Raw genomic sequence first — 26,036 nt, forward strand, 5'->3', positions numbered from 1 at the left:
TATATATATATATATATATATATATATATATATATATATATATATATATATATATAAAATAAAGATGTATAAATAGAAGACTCTAGTATTAAAATAATTAGCTCAATAATAATTTATATATATATAATAATATTATATGTTGTAATGTGTATATATATACAAAGATAGAAAGAAGTATTAAAAATAAAGAGAGAGAGAATCGCATATGTTTATTGTTACTATCTCAATATAATAAAGATGATTAATATTGCTATTAATATAATATGTAAAGAGTAATAGAAAAGAGAATTTAGAATACTAATAAAATAAAAGAAGAGAAAGAGAAAGAATTATAGAAGAAATACAAAGAGAAGAGTATTTGATTGCAACATAAAGAGCGAGTATTTGTTTATTATTATGTGTGTTAACAACGGAGGTTAACCTCCTATTTATAACCATATGGGAGGAATGTTTTCAACCCATATTAATTTCATTCTCTATTGGTAACATAAAAACTGAGTCACTTGCATGGGCATCCATATCCTTTGTGTTTATCACAACACTCCCCCTTGGATGACCATTCAGGATTATTGCCTCGTTAAAACCTTATTAAAGAAAAACCCAATGGGAAAAAAACTTTAGTGAAGGAAAAAGAGTACAATATCCTTTGTGACGGAGACCGCCTCATTAAAAACCTTGTCAAGAAAAACCCAATGGGAAAAAACCTGACCAAGGAAAAAAGAGTACAGTCTCCCCCTCATGCCGACATCATTTAATGTCTCGAAATCGGCGCATCCAAATCTCATGTACCAATCTTTCAAAGGAGGATTTTGGGAGCGACTTTGTAAATAAATCTGCCAGATTATCACTTGAGCGGATCTGTTGGATATCAATTGTCCCTTGATTTTGAAGATCATAAGTGAAGAAGAATTTGGGAGAAATATGCTTTGTTCTATCACCTTTGATGTAGCCGCCTTTAAGTTGAGCAATGCATGCTGTATTATCTTCAAACAGGACAGTTGGAGCTATCTTATGATCAATCAGTCCACATGATGACAGAATATATTGAATCAGACTCCTCAGCCAAAAACACTCGCGACTAGCTTCATGAATCGCCAGTATTTCAGCATGATTAGAGGAGGTTGCTGCTATCGTCTGTTTCGTGGACCTCCATGATATAGCTGTACCACCATATGTGAACAGGTATCCTATTTGAGATCTCCCTTTATGTGGATCAGACAGGTATCCGGCATCTGCATAGCCAACTAGTTGTGACTTGGATCCATAGGGATAAAACAATCCCATATCAACCGTTCCATGAAGATATCGAAAAATTTGTTTGATTCCACTCCAATGTCTTCTAGTTGGAGAGGAACTATACCTTGCTAGTAAATTCACCGCGAATGATATGTCAGGTCGCGTATTATTAGCAAGATACATTAGCGCTCCAATGGCACTAAGATATGGTACTTCAGGACCAAGGATATCTTCATTTTCTTCTTTAGGACGGAATTGATCCTTTTTCACATCCAAAGATCTTACGATCATTGGTGTACTTAATGGATGTGACTTGTCCATATAAAATCTTTTCAAGATCCTTTCTGTGTATGTTGTTTGATGAATAAAGATCCCACCTTTTATATGCTCGATCTGCAGGCCAAGACAAAACTTAGTCTTTCCAAGATCTTTCATCTCAAACTCTTCTTTTAGAATTTTTTATAATTGTTGGAATCTCTTCAGGAGTCCCAATGATATTTAAATCATCAACGTACACAGCAATTATAATGAACCCAGATGTAGTTTTCTTTATGAAAACACATGGGCAGATATCATCATTCTTGAATTCGTTTTTGGTCAGATACTCAGTAAGACGATTATACCACATTCGTCTAGATTGCTTTAGACCATATAAAGATCTTTGCAATTTGACTGAGCATAACCCTTGCGAATATTCATTGGATGGTTTAGATATTTTTAGTCCTTCAGGGACTTTCATATAGATATCACGATCTAATGAGCCGTATAAATAGGCTGTTACCACATCCATTAAATGCATATGCAGTTTATGATATGCAGATAAACTGATCAAATAACGCAATGTTATCGCATCCACTACAGGGAAATACGTTTCTTCATAATCTATACCGGGTCTTTGTGAAAAACCTTGTGCCACAAGTCGGGCTTTATAGCGCACAACTTCATTTTTCTCATTTTGTTTTCTCACAAATACCCACTTATATCCAACAGGTTTTACATCTTCTGGTGTACGGACTACAGGTCCAAAGACTTCACATTTTGCAAGTGAGTCTAATTCAGCCTTCATGGCTGCTTCCCATTTTGGCCAATCATTTCTTTGTCGACATTCTTCAACTGATCTTGGCTCAAGATCCTTACTTTCATGCATGATATCTAATGCCGCATTATATGCAAATATTTCATTGACAATTGTCTTATTTCGGTCCCATTTCTCTTCTGTAAAGACATAATTTATCGAGATCTCGTCATTTTCACAATTTTCAGGTACGTGAACGTCTTCTGGCGTTATATCAGAATTTTGGACAACTGCAGGTGTCTCTACTATGTCTTTTTCAACAGGAATATTATTTACCTCTTTTCTCTTTCGAGGATTTTTATCTTTGGAACCGACAGGCCTGCCACGCTTCTGGCGTGTATTTGCTTCCGTGGCAATTTGTCCTACTGGGACATCAATTCGAATTGGGGCATTTTTCGCCCTGCCACGCTTCTGGCGTGAATTTACTTCAGTGGCTATTTGTCCTACTGGGACATCAATTCGAATTGAGGCATTTTCCGCTGGTATATAAGATTTGGTTATCCTCTTTGTATCGGAAAATGCATCAGGCAATTCATTTGCTATTCTTTGCAAATGTATAATCTTTTGAACTTCCAGTTCACATTGCCTGATCGAGGATCTAAATGCATCAACGATGATGCATTCCAGTTAAGTTCCTTTTCAGGAGGCTTATTCTCTCCCCCTAATGTTGGAAATTTTGATTCATCAAAATGACAATCCGCAAACCGGGCTTTAAATACATCTCCAGTTTGTATCTCAAGATACCTCACTATAGAGGGAGAATCATATCCAACATATATTCCCAATTTTCTTTGGGGTCCCATTTTGGTGCGATTAGGTGGTGCAATGGAAACATATATCGCACACCCAAATATTCTTAAATGGGAGACATTTGGCTGCTTGCCAAAAGCTAATTGCATAGGAGAGAACCGATGGTAACTCGTTGGCCTCAAACGAATAAGTGTTGTGGCATGTAAAATAGCATGCCCCCAAACCGAGGTTGGGAGATTTGTTTTCATAAGCAAAGGTCTAGCAATCAATTGGAGGCGTTTAATAAGTGATTCTGCTAACCCATTTTGTGTGTGAACATAAGCCACTGGATGTTCAACACTTATTCCATTAGCCATACAATAAGCATCAAAAGCTTGGGAAGTAAACTCACCAGCATTATCAAGACGAATTGTTTTAATTGGATTTTCTGGAAATTGTGCTTTTAATTGAATAATTTGAGCCAGTAATCTCGCAAACGCCAGGTTGCGAGAAGATAATAAGCACACATGTGACCATCTCGAAGATGCGTCTATCAGGACCATAAAATATCTAAAAGATCCACATGGTGGATGAATAGGTCCACATCTATCACCTTGAATCCTTTCTAGGAATTCAGGGGACTCAAATCCAATCTTTACTGTTGATGGCTTTAAAATTAACTTCCCTTGAGAACATGCAGCACAACAAAATTCACTAGTTTTAAGAATCTACTGGTTCTTTAGTGAATGTCCATGAGAGTTTTCAATAATTCTTCTCATCATAGTTGTTTCCGGATGACCCAAACGGTCGTCCCAAGTTATGAATTCATTTGGGCTAGTAGACTTCTGGTTTACAATGGCATGTGATTCAATTGCACTAATCTTGGTATAATACAGCCCAGATGAAAGTGAGGATAATTTTTCTAATATAACTTTCTTATTTGAATCATGAGTTGTGATACATAAATACTCATGATTTCCCTCATTCGTAGTCTCAATATGATATCCATTTCGGTGAATATCTTTAAAGCTCAACAAGTTTCTTCGAGACTTGGTAGATAACAGTGCATTATTTATTATAAATTTTGTTCCTCCAGGAAAAAAAATTATAGCTCTTCCGGAGCCCTCAATCACATTGCCTGAGCCAATAATAGTATTAACATATTCTTCTTTTGGCACAAGATGGGTAAAATATATATCACTTTTGAGAATAGTGTGCGAACTTGCACTGTCCGCAAGGCATACATCTTCATTACATATCCTTGCCATTCTCTTCAAAAACAAATAATAATAAAATGAGTAGTATGTACAGTTAAATTGAATACTTGATCAAAATTATTTTCCTAAGAAATACTGTACATAAAATAATGTCATATACTGAAATTTTATTTTAAAATTTGACACATTTAATAATTTCAAAATTCATAAACATTAATATTTCATTATTTATGTACATCACATTTGAAACTTAAATACATAGAAAATAAAGCTTAATAATAAGTTCTTTACATTATTTATTTACATATATACATCACAATCCTACATATTAAACTATTCCATCATTGATCAAATGACCAATATTTCCTTCAGGATCCTCAAAAAAAATCAGATACATCATAATGAGTGGTGGAGTTCTCAGCATCATTTGAAACAAAATTTGTTTCCTTTCCTTTGTCGTTCTTTTTCAAAGATGCCTGGTAAAGATCAACTAGGTGCCTTAGGGTACGACAGGTACGTGACCAATGGCCCTTTCCACCACAGCGGAAACACTTCTCCTCGGTTGATTTATTCTGTCCGATATTCCTTTCTTTATCCCACTTCTGGTGAGATCCTCTCTTTTGAACATAATTCTTTTTCCTTCCATAATTTTTCTTATTATTAAAACCTTGCCATTTACCTCTTCTGGGGTAATTTGCCACATTTACTTCAGGAAATGGGGCAGCGCCAGCTGGGCGCGCTTCATGATTTTTTAATAATAACTCATTGTTGCGTTCAGCAACAAGAAGGTAAGAAATTAACTTAGAATATTTATTAAACCCTTTCTCTCGATACTGCTGCTGCAGGAGCACATTCGAGGCATGGAAGGTTGAGAAAGTTTTCTCCAACATATCATGATCAGTTATTTTTTCCCCACATAATTTCATTCGTGAGGTGATTCAAAACATTGCAGAATTATATTCATTTATAGATTTAAAATCTTGTAAACGCAAATGCGTCCATTCATATCGGGCTTGAGGAAGTATCACCGTTTTCTGATGATTATACCTTTCTTCAAGGTCTTTCCAAAGATCTGCAGGATCTTTTAATGTAAGATATTCATTGTTCAATTCTTTGTCAAGATGACGACGAAGGAAAATCATGACTTTAGCTTTATCCTTCTGGGATGCATTATTTCCAGCCTTAATGGTATCTCCAAGATCCATTGAATCAAGATGGATTTCAGCATCTAGTATCCATGATAAATAATTGTTTCCAGATATATCAAGAGCATTGAATTCAAGATGAGAGAGTTTCGACATAATGAAAATTTGTTACCTGAGTCTTTCTAGGAATTTGATCAGAGTCTCGTGCTGATAACGTGTTGTTGATATATATATATATATATATATATATATATATATATATATATATATATATAATAAAGATGTATAAATACTCTAGTATTAAAATAATTAGCTCAATAATAATTTATATATATATAATATATATATGTTGTAATGTGTATATATACAAAGATAAAAAGAAGTATTAAAAATAAGAGAGAGAGAATCGCTATGTTTATTGTTACTATCTCAATATAATAAAGATGATTAATATTGCTATTAATATAATATGTAAAGAGTAATAGAAAAGAGAATTTAGAATACTAATAAAATAAAAGAAGAGAAAAAAATTGTAGAAGAAATATAAAGAAAAGAGTATTTGATTGCAACATAAATATAGAGTATTTGTTTATTATTGTGTGTGTTAACAACGGAGGTTAACCTCCTATTTATAAGCATATGGGAGGAATGTTTTCAACCCATATTAATTTCATTCTCTATTGGTAACATAAAAACTGAGTCACTTGCATGGGCATCCATATCCTTTGTGTTTATCACAACACTTAGCATCCTCTTGTATCAAAGAGATCAATTTTTTTCGGCAAAAAATTTACAAATTCAACTTCTCTTCTTTTGATACTCTCTTTTGTCAATCAATTTGAATACTTATTTGGCTTCTCTATTCACGTATCTGAACTTTAGTTTTCATGACTTTTTTTTATACATTTCAATAATGCTTATTATGGAGTTAAATTGTGTGCTTCTCTCCTCTTGTTCGCAAATACATTGAAAAACTTCTAAAGAATCAATTTCAATTATCATTCTTCTCATCCCCAATTCCCAAGCTGCTCTAATGCCAATATGCCATGAATCACACCCCATAATTCCGTCTGAAACACATTGCAACTTTTCACATTCGCGTAGAAGCCTCCAATCCTTTTTTTTTATTACTAATATTTCATTCTCCCCGTTAAGAAAACACATTTTTTTTGCCAAGAAAACGCTTTTTTTTTTTCAATAATGCTTTTGTTGGTATCATTTTAATGTTGATTACTAGCTCAAAGTCTCCTTTCTTTAGGTCCAAAATATTTTTGGTTTAACCTTTTCCCAAGACTGACTCATACGCCTGAAAACGACCTGAGTTAGAAAGTTTGGAGAAGGTGGCCCAAATTTGCGTTAGACTTGTATTGACCCGCTGACCATAAATTAGAAAGGTTTGGTGGACATGTCTAAGAAAAAACAATTTGTATATATATATATATATATATATATATATATATGGAATAAATATTTTTATTGCCTTAGACTTGTATTCTGGACAAATATGGAATAAATATTTTTTCCTTTATATTGTTCGTTTTTTCTTCTTGAATTTGTCAAAATTGCAAATTGGAAAATTTTGAGAGTTTTGACTTTTGAATTTGAATTGGATAATGGTGAAGCTGGCATTAGAAGCTATTGTCATATGGATAAATTGGAGAAGAAAGAATCATTTTGTTCTTCATCTTGTTCTGTTTTATCTTTATCTCCCTGAGTAATTATGTATTTTTGTTTACGACAATTAACAAATTTGTAGCTACATTAATATCCGAGAGAGCAAACAGAATGAACCTCCATCTTAACGACTATATATGCTTTCAACATCTTGATGCATGAGGCAGTGGTAACCGTCATAACCTGTGTGCTGGCGTGATAACAGAATGATTTTGGCGTTTCTTGATCGTCGCCAGCATAGAGATGAAAATGTCTTGGTATGAGCTAATAATCATGACAAACTTAACTTACTCGTGTTTTTATCATTTTATGAACCTCTGATCTTTGTGTTTTCTTCACCACTATATCTACATCTTTGCCTTTTCTTATAAACCAAAATTAAAATTAATCGTATTGTCATGATAGCGCATGGTGAATTCTAATTCTTTGATGCACATTTAGCATTTTAGATAGTACTTAAGCTTAATATTTTTTTCGTTGTTTGTGTGCTGGATATAGATTATGTAATAATTCAAAATTTTATATCTTTAATACGAAAATGTTTGGTAACCAAAAAAAATTAACAAAAAATAGTTATAATTTTTCTTATTTAGTATTCATTAATTATTGTGATAATTAATAAATATTAAATAAGACAAGTTCTGTCTTTTTTTTGTCTTCCTAATATTGCCACTTTAATAATTGTTGAATTGTACGTTACTACGTATTGTATAAATTATTTATGCAAAATTTGTAGAAAAGATGCATGTGTTTCAAACCATAGAGAAAAGCCAAATTTGAAAATAGATTTTTATTGTAAACTCAAAATTTTGATGTGTATGCTCTTTATTATTCACAAAGAGATCATATTTAAAATTCTTTCTAATACACCACTTTTATTGGTCAAATTTTATTGCACTTTCTACAACATTAAATATTAGATAAATTTAAAAACAGACAAAACAAATTATTTTTCTGGTGGCATGATTTAAAGGGGAGAACAGAATGTCATAATATTGAGATCTAAGTAGCCAAAGAATAATTACAATATAAAAATGTTACATAAAAATTCTTATTCTTTTGATAAGTAAGTAACATACACTTCTTTATCACTTATTTTCTTATTATCCACCACTTTTTGTCGGGTGTTTAGAGTCATTAATGCTTTTTCTAAAATCAATTTCAATTTCTTCCAAATCATATTCCTAACATTCCTCAATCACATTATTATCCAATAAAATATAATTTCTCTGCAAAAATTATGAAAATTAAATAAAAAAATCATAACTTGTACTATACAACTCATATTTTATATATAAGCTATTAGAAAATAAAAAATAAAAATTAAATATAAAGAAAAATTAAAAATAAAATTTTAAAAATAATTAATAAATTGTCATATTAAAATCAATAAATAAATAAACATATGAATACTACATAAAAATATTAAAACAATTAAATCATGACCTATTAACGTACATATGAGATAATTAGAAGAATACAATATGGCACACGATTTAAAATTTGGTAATATTAATTATAAAAATTTATTAATTAACATCGTATGTATGAAATTATGGATGTTATTAATATGAAATTATGGATGTTATGTGTATGAATATATGGATGTTATGAATAAATTTATCAATTGAATAAATTAATTTAAGAATTTGATATTTTTTAAAATTTAATTATGATAAAATTTAAAAATATGTGTTAACTTGATAGTTACGTATGCAATAACTAAAAAGTGATATGTGTATGTATATAATATCTAATAAATATGAATTTAATTTTTAGATGTTAGTTGTATGTAATTATGGATGTTATGTATATGAATTTATGAATGTTATGTGTATGAATTTAGCTAGTACACTATAATTATAAATGCACATGAAAACACAAAAAAATAAATTAGTTTATTACTATATCTCATCAAAACTAGTGTGATTTTTCATATTCTCAAAAATTGGTTGACTGACAACAATCTCGTCGGGTGAATCTGTCTCTCCCCCAAATTCTTTAGCACTTTCTGCCATAGGTACCATATAGTATTAAGATCGATTTCAAATGTTATACGATTTACAATAATAAAAGCGACTTCTTGTAAAATTCTTTGACGTATCTTAATTGTGCTTGCAATGGTATTAGAATTGTGATTTTTGAATGAAAATAATTGAATTAACAGAAACAAAACCATGTAAAGGTAGCTTTCAAGGTAGCTATCAGGTTTTGTATCTCCATTGAATGGTGATAAATGATTTAACGGACACAAAAAACCAATTACAATTAACTCATTTAATACAAATTATCATTACCGCTCTTTATAATTATTATTAGTCTTTATTGTATTCTTAAATATAAAAATCAAATTATAAAAAAGGAATACATATTAAGTATTAATTATAAGAATGTCTAATAATAGAGGATATGATATTATAATTAATATGATAAGTGAATTGATAGAAGAGTGAGATAAAAAATTAAAACTGTTATTAAATTATATAAATAAAATAAATTATAAAAAATTTTGACTAATTATAGTTGAAAAGTTTTTATTATGAAACTTTTTCCTGTTGAAATAGGTGATGTGCATCCCCTGTTTATTTTCTTACAAGTATAATAAAATTTGCTATTTTGCACAAGCTCTTTAATTCTTTGACTATACTTTAAAACAAGGTTGCGAGAACTGGACCGATTATTGAACCGGTTGAATGATTGGTTCAACAGTTTAATAGTTTAACTGAAATCGAACTGTGGTCGAACCGATTTAGTTAAATATAAAATAAAATTATTAAAAATTTAATATATAACAATAATAATCTGAGTTTTCTTAATAGTAGAAGATCTGCTGACCGAACATTTGTTCCTTGGTATTATTCATAAGCTCATCTTAATTTTAGATTCATTGAACAATACGTTGCCACGATAATTGATTGTTACAGCATCCATATGCAATCACAATCATCGTTTCTTGTTGTTTCTTTTAAACAAGAGAGGTAGCAAGAATTAAAAAATAAATAAATAAAGTATCAGAAACTCGAATTCAAAAAGGAATTTATGTTGGATATCATGAAATTATCATGAGCCAACAACAATATTAGCCCCTTTCCAACCTAACCAAAGACTTTCAAAATTTGATTAAGAAAAGAAATAAAAAATAATAAAATTTATTTATTTCCAATTGTAGTTATATGACAAACAGTACTTACATATATCAATAAAATCTCTACCATTACCGCAATTACAGCAAAATTGAGAATTACAGCCGTTTAGAATCTAAAATTATATCAAAATTCTATTGAGCATTCAAAATCTAGAATCCAAAAATCCTATTACATATAATTAACCAAATAATTAATTAAATAAATAATTCAAAATTAAATTACATACAGTAGCCATTACATACAGAACTCTGCATCAATCCATATAATTAACCAAATAAAGAACTTTGCATCAATTCATATAGTTCATTAACAAAATAAAAAAAAATTAGTTGAAAAACCAGTACAACTCACCGCAACAGAGAGTAAAGTGGGCGTCTAAGTCACGGTGGCAGAACAGATCTCCAACGGCATTGAAAGAGAAGCTTACCAGACAAGTAGACAACGTCGACCATGGAAGCTTCGGAGTTCAGATTCCCAGACGACCAAAGGACACCGACGATGCCGCCCGTTGGATGTCCTTCTGCCCGGTGATAGCAGCTCTGATATGGTGTCGATTGTGGTAGACTGGGAGGGACGGTGGCCTTTGTTGGAGTTGGATGAACTGATGAAGATAGGATTTTATGTGATTCTCTCTCTCTCTTCTACTCCATTTCTGGTTCTGTTGTATAGGAGACAAAATTGAAAAATATCTCCTGTCTGGTTACGAGACAAAACGAAAATGTCTCTTGACTAGGCACGAGACAAAAACAAGAAAAATCTCCTAAAACTATTTCAAAAGGCAGAAAGTAACACACAGCAAAAAGGGGCTAAGATTCAACCCCCCTTTTCTTAGCCACTGATTACCATCAACTAGATTATACCCAGATGGTTATTACTAAAGAAAACATTGCAATATGTAGTAATACGCATTTTGCAGCGGTTTAGATAAAACTGCCGCAAAATGTAAAACAATAGCTCACCCAACGGTACATATAGCGGCGGTTTTCGAAAAACCGCCTCTCTATGTAGTCCTGATTGCAGCTCCAACCAATAACCGCTGCTATATGTGTCACAGGTTGCCGTTTGGCCGCCACAAAATTTCCGCTACTATCTGCCGGAATCGTTGTAGTGGTTAGTGGTGCGTTAGTTTGTTATCTGTGCTGGAAGAGTTTGTTAGAAGCTGCTATGTGTCACCCGCCTTAGCCTGTTGTATTCAAGTATATATATATATATAAAGGGGGCGGGTTATTTACATTTCATTTGATGGTCAAAGGCGAATTGAAAGTTAAGCAGTGGTAATTCTAAGGATTGGATTCCCCGGGGGAAAAATAGAGATGTCTTCTACGTTACCCGAACTATGCGTAAGTAGCGACGTAATTTCATAGAGTCATTCGGTCTGAATGCTACATGAAGAACATAAGCCAGATGAAGGAACAGAAAGACCTAGGACGTAGACGATCATAACATGAGTGATTCGGCGGATTTGGATTCCTATATATCCACTCATGCGGTACTTCATTGTGTGATATATATAAGATCCATCTGTATAGATATTATCATCTACATCCAGAAAGCCGTATGCGTTGGAAGAAGCTTGTACAGTTTGGGAAGGGATTTTGATTGATCAAAAAAAAAAGAAGAATCCATTTCAACCGATATGCCCTTAGGCACGGCCATACATAACATAGAAATCACACTCGGAAAGGGTGGACAATTAGCTAGAGCAGCAAGTGCTGTAGCGAAACTGATTGCAAAAGAGGGGAAATCGGCCACATTAAAATTACCTTCTGGGGAGGTCCGTTTGATATCCAAAAATTGCTCAGCAACAGTCGGACAAACACCATCATTATGGAAATGTACATGCAGTAGAAAAATTACGCCAATCCATTGAGATATGGTATGCTACAAGTGAATATTTACGATAAGAAATGAGTCCCAATTTTAAGATGACCGACCCCCTAAATCCAGTTCATATAATGTCTTTCTCAGGCGCTAGAGGAAATGCATCTCAAGTACACCAATTAGTGGGTATGAGAGGATTAATGTCAGATCCACAAGGACAAATGATTGATTTACCCATTCAAAGCAATTTACGCGAGGGACTCTCTTTAACAGAATATATAATTTCTTGTTACGGAGCCCGTAAAGGGGTTGTGGATACTGCTGTACGAACATCAGATGCTGGATATCTTACTCGCAGACTTGTTGAAGTAGTTCAGCACATTGTTGTACGACGGGTGGATTTAGTGAAAAGTTAGAAGAAAAAAAGAAAAGCGTCCATTGTCTAATGGATAGGACAGAGGTCTTCTAAACCTTTGGTATAGGTTCAAATCCTATTGGACGCATGTAATACCCGGTTTAACCGAAATTAATTAAATAATAAGTTAAGTAGGAGCGAATGTGGTTGGAAGATTTGGCAATTGGAATTTGATGATTTAAATATGATATTTGGATTCAATGAATTTTTCCGAGTCGGAAAACATAGTTTTCTGCGTAAAAGCGCGCAGTGGGATTTTGACCGGCAGTACCGGCTGAGACCTGTCTGGTACTGCAGCTGAGAAAGTTGATTATGAGTAAATAAGATTAAGAAATGAGGAATTATAATTAGGGGAGGTAGAAATATTTGAAGTGCGATTTAGAGCGCTAATGTTAAAGGTTTTGGTCCAAAATTGGGCCAACGGACAAAAATAAGTGAATTGGGCCTAAGTGGGCCCAAGACCCAACATATATAAACATTAGTTATGAGCATTTCAGCTCACTTTTACCCTAAAAGAGAGGTTGGGGCGCTGAAATAGTGAAGAGAGGAGAGAAGAGAGAAAACCTAACTCTCTTTGATCTTCAAATCACCATAACTTGAGCTACGGAGCTCCGATTGACGAGCCGTTTGCGGCCACGCGTCGCTCTTCTCATCCTCTACATTTCTATCTAAGTTTTGTGGTGAGTATTCCATTCATCTCTGCCCAGTTTTCGAATTTTCCCACTGTTACACGTTTTTGGGAAGTTAGTGTTGAAATCTTGTGATTTTGGGTGTTTAGGGATACTCCAACATGGATTCTAAGTGGGTTCTATCCCTACTTCATATGGGCTGAGGTAAGAAGTGCTCAAACCCTTGTGATTTATCATCTTTATGAGCCCTAGGTTGATGTATGTATGTGATATTGGTTATGTTAGTGTATTTGGTGATTTTGATGCACAATTGGGAGGTTGGTATTGCTTGTGGAGCTTTGGTGAGGCTTGGAGCTAAGGGTTGGTGGAGACTTCCATAAAAGAAGCTCAATTGATTTGGCTACAAGAGGTACGGTTTAAGTTTCATTTAAGTACCGTGTGATGTGATGAGAATTCCTAGGCTAGATGCCCTAGGATTAAGTTTGGATTGTGCAAATGGTTGGTGCTAATATGCATAGTTGATATGTAATGTGAATTAATGATTGGGTTGAGAATTGTGTGGCCTTGTATGCTTGGTGTATTGGAAATTTGATGTATTGGGTAATGAGTATTGATTTGTGGTTTATGCATTCAAATTGTGAAATTGGGCCGGAGGCCGTAAATTTTGGGCCGGAGGCCGGAAAGAGGTAAGGAAGGTAAGTTGATGTGTGCATTGTATGATGACACAAGTGATTGGATGAATTTCAGATAATGAATATGTGAATGATTGGGTTGGTTATTGAATAATAAGGTTTGAGGGGTTGAGGTGTGGAATTTGGTAATTTTGGGTGAAATTGTGTAGGTGAGGTATGTTTGGTTTTGGTTGAGGTATATTATGTGGTCATATATGTGATCATGACTATTGATGCCTTGATGGTATGATGATGCATGAGCGATATGTATGTTGTGATATATGTTTGAGAAATGATTAAGGTTGATTTGTGGGTGAAACAATGTGATAGTGAGTATGATATTGTTTATGTATAATGAGGATTGATTGGGAATAGTATTGTTAGAAATTGGGATGAGGAAGGATGTATGACATGTTAATGTGTTTGTAATTTAGCTATTGTGTGAAATGGGTAAAAATGGTTATATGGCGGTTTTGTGAATTGTGGTAATGTGTTAGTGTATGAGTTGAGGAGGCTTATTGTCGATTTTGATATACTTTGATCAATTTCAAAGAAAAGGGATGAAATTGGCATGTTTTGGTTGATTTTGAAAAAGGGTTGAAAATGGCTTGTTTGAAAATGGCACTTTGTGGTTTTTATGAAAAATATGGTTTTTGGGCATACTTTGACGGGACATAACTCGGACTACGGATCTTTGTTTTGTGCCAAATCTCTTTAGAAATGAAAATTGGATCCGGGATGTCCATGCCGTTCGAAGAACGGGCGAAAAACGATTTAAAATGAGAAAGTTATGTCCGTCGGAAGATTGGGGGTTGAATTTGTGAATTCTGCAGCTTTTAACTTAGAAAATTTTTAGCAGAATGACCCTCCACGCGTAGGCGCACTTGGCGCGTACGCGTCGTTCTTCGAGAAGGCACCATCCACGCGTGCGCGTGGTGTGCGCGTGCGCGTCGATGCGCTGCACCCATTGCCCAGCCATTTTCCCGAGAGTTGTGCCAGTCTTGTGCCTGGGGCGCAAGTGTACCCACGCGTACGCGTGGCTGACGCGTACGCGTCGTTGTCTATTTTTCAATCCGCGCGTCCGCGTGAATGGCGCGTATGCGCCGATGAGTTTTGTGGCCATCCACGCGTGCGCGTGGAGTACGCGTACGCGTGGCCCTGCCTTCATGCCAAAGTTGATTTTTGAGTTTTAAAAGCCAAATCTCATACTTTTAAGCCTCCGATCTCACCCCTTATGTATTGAATCATTATGATATGCCTAGCAAAGAGGAAAGAGCTAGGGGATGTGGTAACTTGCGAATGAAGCAAGGGGAAAAGTTGTGATCAATGATGATCAAAGATGATTATATGAGATATGGAGGATGACGGTAGAAGTACCGTGTATGCCATGAGCCGAAGGGCTATAATTATTGATAAACGGTTGGTTCTTGATTGAACCACGAGCCGGATGGCTGATTTATTACCGGATACGGCGGAGCCATGTTGATAAATTGGCTAGTTCTGGATTGAACTGTGAGCCGGATGGCTGAGTTATTGCCGAGTTACGGGAAAAGCCATTATGGATTATGGCTGAGTATAAAGGCATATATGATAAATGAATAATGATGAAAAATGTTGAATGTAAGCATGCTTGTGTTTTCTCTCTGGTTGTAAGGGTGACAGGGCACCGATACCCTCTAATGGCGACAGGGCGCATATACCCTCTAATGGCGACAGGGCGCAGATACCCTCTAATGATAATAATACGCAACAGAGAGACTGTGCCCGGGTTAGCTACCGGACACGTCGGGTTGGCTTGATAACCGACAGATGATATCATCAGCCATAGGGCAGGCATACATCATTTGCATATGTTTGAATTGTTTGGGTTTGCCTATTTGTTTTGGATTTCTACATCATATATGCTATGTTACCTGATTATGTGCTACTTGTTCTACTTGTACCTTAATTGTGTATTACTTGTCTGTATTGCTTGTGTTTGTACCACTGAGAGATCCCTTATGTTGGTGTCGGTGAATGTTGAGGGCTGTTCTTGATGAGACGAATTGATGATGCGATTGCATAATGATAATGATTTTTGAATGGGATAATTTGAGCCCCCTGGGTAGACGCAGTGATGTGATTTCACTAGCTCCAGGCGAGGGTATGATGTATTGATATAGAGTTGCTGAGGTAGAACAACTGGCGATGGTTTTGTTTATGATTCTGAGTCTGATTCGTGGAAGGATCAGCGAGTTGGGAAACATGTGTAACATGAACTAGATTTAGTATCCCCTTATGACAGATGCCTATTTATGGATTAGTGAGAATCTAGGCTGGATACTTGGTGAAAAGGAGTTTAGGATGCTTAGTGAGTTTTTATTACAGTGCATTGTATTTATTTGGCACTTTTATCGTACTGGGAACCCATGGGCCCGGGGTTCTCATTCCGTATATATCTCTTGTTTTTCAGATACAGGTTCAGGTGCTCAGAAGTGAGCTGCGGTTCGTCTGAGAGACGGCGAAGATATTTATTTTCTCTACTTTGTGTTTTGCTTAGAATCTCTCCACTTTTGTTTTGAAAATATTATATTATGTGTTGAACTCTTTTGGAACTTGCCTATAGAGGCTCTTATGTTTTCTTTGGGAGAGATTAGGATGTACTGTTGTCAACTACTTTCATACTGTACCCTAGCCGGCCTAAACTTCGCGGGTCGCGACTAGTGGCTATTACTTACGTTATATATATCTATCTGTTATCTATCTCTTAATCTCCTTTACGCCTTGTCCGTATATCGCTTTCGGCTTCACGTTCTATCTTTTCGTTGTTGAAACGTGAGTGATACGTCTTCGCGATTTTATTTCTACTCTTTTCAGGCTTCTCGATTAATACTCCTTTCGAAATTACCTATATTTATATATTAAAAATCCACCTGAGAGTCGTACCACCGTAATATCCTTGACTTATGACTCGAGCATAAGGTTTTGAATATTAGGGTGTTACATTATGGTATCAGAGCAGTTTGTCCTCGTGAGCCTGAGGGATGGAACTGCTTATGCTTCAATGCATACTCTGAGTCTGTGCCTGTGCTAGTTAGGGTATCTAGCTGATACATCTAGCATGAAGTCCATGAGTGTACCTTTGGTACTTTGAAGCACTATACTTTCGATATTGAGACTGATCAACTTGATATCGATTGTTTGGTGTGTATAGGAACCAGATGGCGCCTCGTGGACCCGGTCGGGGACGTGAGAGAGATCGTACTAGCACGCAGGAATCAGAAGTCAACCCGAATAACCCGGTAAACCTTATGGCGGCGTTGGAGAATGTGGCTGCTGCTATGCAGGCCACTGCGGAGGCTCTTGGGCAACAGATAAACAATAATGACAATAGTGGAAGTGTAGCTCAGGGCCCGATGACACTGGCAACTTTCTTAAAGGTTAATCCACCTAAGTTCAAGGGAACCACTAATCCGACTGAAGCTGACACCTGGTTTCAGGCCATGGAGCGAGCACTGCAAGCGCAGTTGGTGCCTGAAGAACAGTGTGTTGAATTTGCTACCTATCTGCTCACGGGGGAAGCATCGCATTGGTGGCAAGGGGCTCGACGTCTCCTGCAGCAGGGGAATGATCCTATCACCTGGGGTGCCTTCCAAGTGGAATTTTATAAGAAGTACTTCCCGAATTCTGCTAGAACGGCCAAGGAACTTGAATTACTGTAACTGGAGCAGGGTACAATGTCCGTATCTGAGTATACGGATAAATTTGAGGAGTTACTCAGGTTTTCTCGTATGTGTCAAGGAACCCTGGGAGACTTCGAGGAATGGAAGTGTATTAAGTATGAGGGAGGACTTCGAAGTGAAATCCTGAGCTCCGTTGGACCGATGGAGATTAGGGTCTTCTCCGAACTTGTAAACAAGAGCCGTATTGCTGAAGAATGTGTGAGGAAGGCTGTTGAGGCGAAGAATGACCATCGGGAATCCCACCGTAGGGAGCACAATCAAGAGTACCCAACAAGGGGTCGAGAGTTTAAGAGAAGAGGATACCCACAACGTTTTCCCCAAAGGCGAAATGATCTTGCGACGAATAAAAATTCCCAAGGAAAAGGTAGGGAAAAACAAATAGTGGCTGCTTCAGATGTTTTGAGCTGTCAGAGATGTGGAGGTCATCACCCAAATAGACCGTGTCGTTATAGTTCAGGTTTATGTTACAATTGCGGAAAGCTAGGACATTTGGTCAGAGATTTTCCACACTGGAAGGATCGGGAGACTGCCAGGTCCGATTTTCATACCTGAGGTAATAAGAAAACTGATAACTTAATTCTTTACCACTTTAGATAATGCTGAAGGCTGGTATTCACTCATAATACATGGTTGAATGAAAAATTATGATCTGTTCTAGATAACCCTAAGTTATCTTAATAGAAGGTTTGGTGAGCATAAATGATTAGGTAGGCCTTTAACGGAAAGCAACCTCAGAATGGAATGACTGGTGGGCGATGTCAAAGCCATCATTCGAGAACTCCGTGTCGAGGTAGATGGGACTTTGCCATGGTTGTAGAGGAGTTGGACATGTGTCCTAGAAACGTCCTAAGAAGGTCAACCGGAATACTACCAAGAGCCAACAACAAGGTCGTGTGTTCACTACAACAACGGGGGATACCGTTAGATCCGACAGTTTGGGAATTGGTAAGCGAAAGATTGGTAACAACGTGCTAAAAGTACGATTAAGTTGGTATGTGGTTTTGGCTATCATAGATAGAAATTTAGTGAATGCCAATCAAGCTAAGTTGTGGTTGAGCACTTGAGGAAGTAAGTGATAGAGCTCGTACTAGACGAGAGATCAGAATAAAGCAACGGAAACTTGTGGAAGCAGTAACACAGGATAGCTACGAATGAGAGCTGTAAAAGTTTACTATAGTATCTTATGTTTGAATACTAGAAGGGTTAAGCGGGTTACTGCAAGTAATGATCCCCAAGTAGTTTGAAATGATTGCGGCTGCGAGCTTTGATGGTTCTAAAGCGGATGAGGAAATTATCATTATTGCACAATTGGATTTAGATGACGAGAGAGTGCAAGTTATGGTGTTGAGAGATGAGTACTGTGATGTTTGGTCATAATGACCTTGGTTTTAGTTTGAGATTTATAATGATTGATTTTGAAAGACGAATGTGAAAACCATTAAATCGAAATGTCGATGCGGTATTGAGATTGGTTTGAGGGAACCCGTGACAGGTGGTAAACTCCAATTTTTGGAGAGGTACTGTTGAAATTTTTTCCCCAAGAATTTGAAAGAGTGTTGGTTTTGGTTTTGATATGAGTAATTTTAACAAAAGAAATGTGTTTCAAATGCTTTCATAGATTATTAAAGGAAATGCGAACTCTTATGATTTTGTTAACTTACTATTCCAAACTCATTTGATTTCTAGAAATGAAAGGGGTTTTTGATTGATAAGCCAGAGACTTTATATCAGCAAGTCATGAAGGAATTTGAGAGTTTGAGAATAAGAAAGTAAGTTTGGAGATTATGCTTGGAGTTGAACTGTGATTAGAGGAATTGGTTTGGCAGAGAGGATAGTGATGGAGTATGATTAAGGTGTGGTGATGATCGTGGATTGATTATAGTGATGTGGGATAATGGCTATGATTAACGATGATGGCAATCTTATTGATGACATGATTTGAGATTTAATAAGGTGTGAGTTGATGAGATGGTAAAAGTAAGGAACGAGGCTGTTGGTCGGCGTTGAACGAACGACCGAGACCCTCAGGGATAGAGAAATCAGAGCGCAGCAACGGAAGCGCGCAGAGTAAAAAGGACCTTGGAACTGTTATGCGTTTGATATAAAGGCAGACTATGCTCGCGTACTCGTAGTGATGGATAGAATTTTCGAGGACGAAAATTTCTGTTAGGGGGGTAGAATGTAATACCCGGTCTAACCGAAATTAATTAAATAATAAGTTAAGTAGGAGCGAATGTGGTTGGAAGATTTGGCAATTGGAATTTGATGATTTAAATATGATATTTGGATTCAGTGAATTTTTCCGAGTCGGAAAACATAGTTTTCTGCGTAAAAGCGCGCAGTGGGATTTTGACCGGCAGTACCGGCTGAGACCTGTCTGGTACTGCAGCTGAGAAAGTTGATTATGAGTAAATAAGATTAAGAAATGAGGAATTATAATTAGGGGAGGTAGAAATATTTGAAGTGCGATTTAGAGCGCTAATGTTAAAGGTTTTGGTCCAAAATTGGGCCAACGGACAAAAATAAGTGAATTGGGCCTAAGTGGGCCCAAGACCCAACATATATAAACATTAGTTATGAGCATTTCAGCTCACTTTTACCCTAAAAGAGAGGTTGGGGCGCTGAAATAGTGAAGAGAGGAGAGAAGAGAGAAAACCTAACTCTCTTTGATCTTCAAATCACCATAACTTGAGCTACGGAGCTCCGATTGACGAGCCGTTTGCGGCCACGCGTCGCTCTTCTCATCCTCTACATTTCTATCTAAGTTTTGTGGTGAGTATTCCATTCATCTCTGCCCAGTTTTCGAATTTCCCCACTGTTACACGTTTTTGGGAAGTTAGTGTTGAAATCTTGTGATTTTGGGTGTTTAGGGATACTCCAACATAGATTCTAAGTGGGTTCTATCCCTACTTCATATGGGCTGAGGTAAGAAGTGCTCAAACCCTTGTGATTTATCATCTTTATGAGCCCTAGGTTGATGTATGTATGTGATATTGGTTATGTTAGTGTATTTGGTGATTTTGATGCACAATTGGGAGGTTGGTATTGCTTGTGGAGCTTTGGTGAGGCTTGGAGCTAAGGGTTGGTGGAGACTTCCATAAAAGAAGCTCAATTGATTTGGCTACAAGAGGTACGGTTTAAGTTTCATTTAAGTACCGTGTGATGTGATGAGAATTCCTAGGCTAGATGCCCTAGGATTAAGTTTGGATTGTGCAAATGGTTGGTGCTAATATGCATAGTTGATATGTAATGTGAATTAATGATTGGGTTGAGAATTGTGTGGCCTTGTATGCTTGGTGTATTGGAAATTTGATGTATTGGGTAATGAGTATTGATTTGTGGTTTATGCATTCAAATTGTGAAATTGGGCCGGAGGCCGTAAATTTTGGGCCGGAGGCCGGAAAGAGGTAAGGAAGGTAAGTTGATGTGTGCATTGTATGATGACACAAGTGATTGGATGAATTTCAGATAATGAATATGTGAATGATTGGGTTGGTTATTGAATAATAAGGTTTGAGGGGTTGAGGTGTGGAATTTGGTAATTTTGGGTGAAATTGTGTAGGTGAGGTATGTTTGGTTTTGGTTGAGGTATATTATGTGGTCATATATGTGATCATGACTATTGATGCCTTGATGGTATGATGATGCATGAGCGATATGTATGTTGTGATATATGTTTGAGAAATGATTAAGGTTGATTTGTGGGTGAAACCATGTGATAGTGAGTATGATATTGTTTATGTATAATGAGGATTGATTGGGAATAGTATTGTTAGAAATTGGGATGAGGAAGGATGTATGACATGTTAATGTGTTTGTAATTTAGCCATTGTGTGAAATGGGTAAAAATGGTTATATGGCGGTTTTGTGAATTGTGGTAATGTGTTAGTGTATGAGTTGAGGAGGCTTATTGTCGATTTTGATATACTTTGATCGATTTCAAAGAAAAGGGATGAAATTGGCATGTTTTGGTTGATTTTGAAAAAGGGTTGAAAATGGCTTGTTTGAAAATGGCACTTTGTGGTTTTTATGAAAAATATGGTTTTTGGGCATACTTTGACGGGACATAACTCGGACTACGGATCTTTGTTTTGTGCCAAATCTCTTTAGAAATGAAAATTGGATCCGGGATGTCCATGCCGTTCGAAGAACGGGCGAAAAACGATTTAAAATGAGAAAGTTATGTCCGTCGGAAGATTGGGGGTTGAATTTGTGAATTCTGCAGCTTTTAACTTAGAAAATTTTTAGCAGAATGACCCTCCACGCGTAGGCGCACTTGGCGCGTACGCGTCGTTCTTCGAGAAGGCACCATCCACGCGTGCGCGTGGTGTGCGCGTGCGCGTCGATGCGCTGCACCCATTGCCCAGCCATTTTCCCGAGAGTTGTGCCAGTCTTGTGCCTGGGGCGCAAGTGTACCCACGCGTACGCGTGGCTGACGCGTACGCGTCGTTGTCTATTTTTCAATCCGCGCGTCCGCGTGAATGGCGCGTATGCGCCGATGAGTTTTGTAGCCATCCACGCGTGCGCGTGGAGTACGCGTACGCGTGGCCCTGCCTTCATGCCAAAGTTGATTTTTGAGTTTTAAAAGCCAAATCTCATACTTTTAAGCCTCCGATCTCACCCCTTATGTATTGAATCATTATGATATGCCTAGCAAAGAGGAAAGAGCTAGGGGATGTGGTAACTTGCGAATGAAGCAAGGGGAAAAGTTGTGATCAATGATGATCAAAGATGATTATATGAGATATGGAGGATGACGGTAGAAGTACCGTGTATGCCATGAGCCGAAGGGCTATAATTATTGATAAACGGTTGGTTCTTGATTGAACCACGAGCCGGATGGCTGACTTATTGCCGGATACGGCGGAGCCATGTTGATAAATTGGCTAGTTCTGGATTGAACTGTGAGCCGGATGGCTGAGTTATTGCCGAGTTACGGTAAAAGCCATTATGGATTATGGCTGAGTATAAAGGCATATATGATAAATGAATAATGATGAAAAATGTTGAATGTAAGCATGCTTGTGTTTTCTCTCTGGTTGTAAGGGTGACAGGGCACCGATACCCTCTAATGGCGACAGGGCGCAGATACCCTCTAATGGCGACAGGGCGCAGATACCCTCTAATGGTGACAGGGCACATATTCCCTCTAATGATAATAATACGCAACAGAGAGACTGTGCCCGGGTTAGCTACCGGACACGTCGGGTTGGCTTGATAACCGACAGATGATATCATCAGCCATAGGGCAGGCATACATCATTTGCATATGTTTGAATTGTTTGGGTTTGCCTATTTGTTTTGGATTTCTACATCATATATGCTATGTTACCTGATTATGTGCTACTTGTTCTACTTGTAACTTAATTGTGTATTACTTGTCTGTATTGCTTGTGTTTGTACCACTGAGAGATCCCTTATGTTGGTGTCGGTGAATGTTGAGGGCTGTTCTTGATGAGACGAATTGATGATGCGATTGCATAATGATAATGATTTTTGAATGGGATAATTTGAGCCCCCCTGGGTAGACGCAGTGATGTGATTTCACTAGCTCCAGGCGAGGGTATGATGTATTGATATAGAGTTGCTGAGGTAGAACAACTGGCGATGGTTTTGTTTATGATTCTGAGTCTGATTCGTGGAAGGATCAGCGAGTTGGAAAACATGTGTAACATGAACTAGATTTAGTATCCCCTTATGACAGATGCCTATTTATGGATTAGTGAGAATCTAGGCTGGATACTTGGTGAAAAGGAGTTTAGGATGCTTAGTGAGTTTTTATTACAGTGCATTGTATTTATTTGGCACTTTTACCGTACTGGGAACCCATGGGCCCGGGGTTCTCATTCCGTATATATCTCTTGTTTTTCAGATACAGGTTCAGGTGCTCAGAAGTGAGCTGCGGTTCGTCTGAGAGACGGCGAAGATATTTATTTTCTCTACTTTGTGTTTTGCTTAGAATCTCTCCACTTTTGTTTTGAAAAGATTATATTATGTGTTGAACTCTTTTGGAACTTGCCTATAGAGGCTCTTATGTTTCCTTTGGGAGAGATTAGGATGTACTGTTGTCAACTACTTTCATACTGTACCCTAGCCGGCCTAAACTTCGCGGGTCGCGACTAGTGGCTATTACTTACGTTATATATATCTATCTGTTATCTATCTCTTAATCTCCTTTACGCCTTGTCCGTATATCGCTTTCGGCTTCACGTTCTATCTTTTCGTTGTTGAAACGTGAGTGATACGTCTTCGCGATTTTATTTCTACTCTTTTCAGGCTTCTCGATTAATACTCCTTTCGAAATTACCTATATTTATATATTAAAAATCCACCTGAGAGTCGTACCACCGTAATATCCTTGACTTATGACTCGAGCATAAGGTTTTGAATATTAGGGTGTTACAACGCAAATAATTTGCATGAAGTATTTAATATTTTTATATTTATTCATAGCAACTAAAGTTGAAATAATGGTATCCGTTGGCATTTGAGATATTGCAGATTGATGAATTAACAGAGAGAGAGGGATTCGAACCCTCGGTAAACAAACAGCCTACATAGCAGTTCCAATGCTACGCCTTGAACCACTCGGCCATCTCTCCCCCATGATGATTATGGCCCAGAAACCGGAGCAATAGTGAATGATTCATATTCCATTTTTGGATAGGCGCCCATATAAAATAAATAATCAATTCGACCTATACGAAATAATTTTTTGTTTATAAAAAAAACCAACTTCTAGGCCGTAGGCTAAAAAAATTCATTAATGAGTCCTTTTTTACGTTATTTCGTACTATTTGTATTGTACAATTCCTTTGTTTGTGGGATTCTTTTTTCTCACGCGATAAAGAATTCAATTTTCGAATGGATTCCTACCTATGCCTAGATCTCGGATAAATGGAAATTTTATTGACAAGACCTTTTCTATTGTAGCCAATATCTTATTACGAATAATTCCGACAACCTCGGGAGAAAAGGAGGCATTTACTTATTACAGAGATGGTGCGATTTGATTATTTTTTTTACCGATCTCAGTCTTATGAGAAAGACACATTATTTTATTCGTAAAAAAATGGCAAAAAACCGACGCTTGCTGAAGGTGAAGTTTACAAATAAAAAATAAATTCCTTCTGTCGTGTATCCCCGATTAATGCAGCCTCATATGCTTCAATTATAGATTTTTAGTATTAAGCGAAAGGTTATACCTATATTATGGAGTTAGATTAACCTTACTCCACTAGTAGCAGTAGGCGGCATGGGGGAAGAAGCACTACGATTAGGAATCGACAACACAAAAACTTTGTAAAAAAATTCTTCCTTTCTTTTCGGGATCGGAACTAACAAGAATGGTTGGGACAACAAGCATCCATCTCGTTCGTATTTTTGGATACCCGTATAACCATCGAAGGGTGTTGAGGTGACTAATTCCGGGAAATTAAGCGGCGTTGAGGACAAAGATATTGTTGGAGTTATCCTTTTTATCCAGTACCAACAAACTTGATGTTAAGAAAAGATCTTTTACAGGAAGGTTGGCTAGAGATTTCTTGTAAAAACACTAGCCCTGCACAGGTGATAATGAGAGAGAATACTGGAATCTTTTTTTGATTTAATGTATTCATTTTTTTTTCATTATACACATAAAGGAGGAGCCGTATGAGATGAAAATATCACGTACGGTTCTGGAGCGGAGATTCTTTGAACTGAATGACGACCGTAACGGATGTCAGCGCAATCTGAAGGAAATTATGCAGAAGCTTTACAGAATTATTATGAGGCTATGCGACTGGAAATTGATCCCTATGATCGAAGTTATATACTTTATAACATAGGCCTTATTCACACAAGTAACGGAGAACATACAAAAGCTTTAGAATATTATTTTCGGGCACTCGAACGAAATCCGTTTTTACCCCAAGCTTTTAATAATATGGCCGTGATCTGTCATTACGTGCGACTATCTCCACTATAGAAAAAAAGGCTTTGTACATATATATCGTTCAAAACTACGATTTTTATCAGCTGTAGGAAACAAAAAAACTTCATAGAATATAAAAGTAAAAAAAAAAATGAAGAAATAGAGATATGCCTAGATACTTTTTTCTATGGATAAAAGATCCAATTGATAGAGGAAGCGCCGTAAAGATCAATTGGCGAGGTTTTAGGCCGAGACAATAAGAACTGCTTACAACTTATATCATGATACAAAATCTATCATGATATAAGAGTTAGGAATCCACTTATGTAATAAAGTTGATCCCCTACCCTAAGGTTTTGAGCAGCGGTGTAGTATCAGATCCCACAGATAGTAAGTCTTTTCTTTCTTATGAAAAATAAAAAGAAGTCTTTCTCAAAGATTCTATAGACCATAGAAATGTCATATTAGAAAGTATATGATATATGAAATTGAGATAGTTACCTTTCAGAAAATTAGAGAATGTTAATGTAGATGTGTTATTCTTCGGAAGGTAGGAGAAAAGATAAAACTATAAAAATAAAAAGAAAAAGAGATGAAACCCTTTTTTAATCAAAATTCAAGTTTGAAACTCATGTAGTTAA

General features: G+C 36.5%; 2 non-coding genes across 2 annotated transcripts; one reads left to right on the forward strand and one right to left on the reverse strand.

The window, feature by feature from the left end:
- Positions 1–12,474: 12,474 nt before the first annotated feature.
- Positions 12,475–12,546, forward strand: TRNAR-UCU (transfer RNA arginine (anticodon UCU)). The gene has a single exon. It is a non-coding gene; the product is annotated as a tRNA-Arg (tRNA).
- An 11,448-nt stretch (positions 12,547–23,994) lies between these two features.
- Positions 23,995–24,082, reverse strand: TRNAS-GGA (transfer RNA serine (anticodon GGA)). Its single transcript has one exon. It is a non-coding gene; the product is annotated as a tRNA-Ser (tRNA).
- Positions 24,083–26,036: the final 1,954 nt, after the last annotated feature.

This window comes from Arachis stenosperma, chromosome 2 (genome assembly GCF_014773155.1).
Source record: "Arachis stenosperma cultivar V10309 chromosome 2, arast.V10309.gnm1.PFL2, whole genome shotgun sequence".
In the NCBI taxonomy this organism is placed as follows: Eukaryota; Viridiplantae; Streptophyta; class Magnoliopsida; order Fabales; family Fabaceae; genus Arachis; species Arachis stenosperma.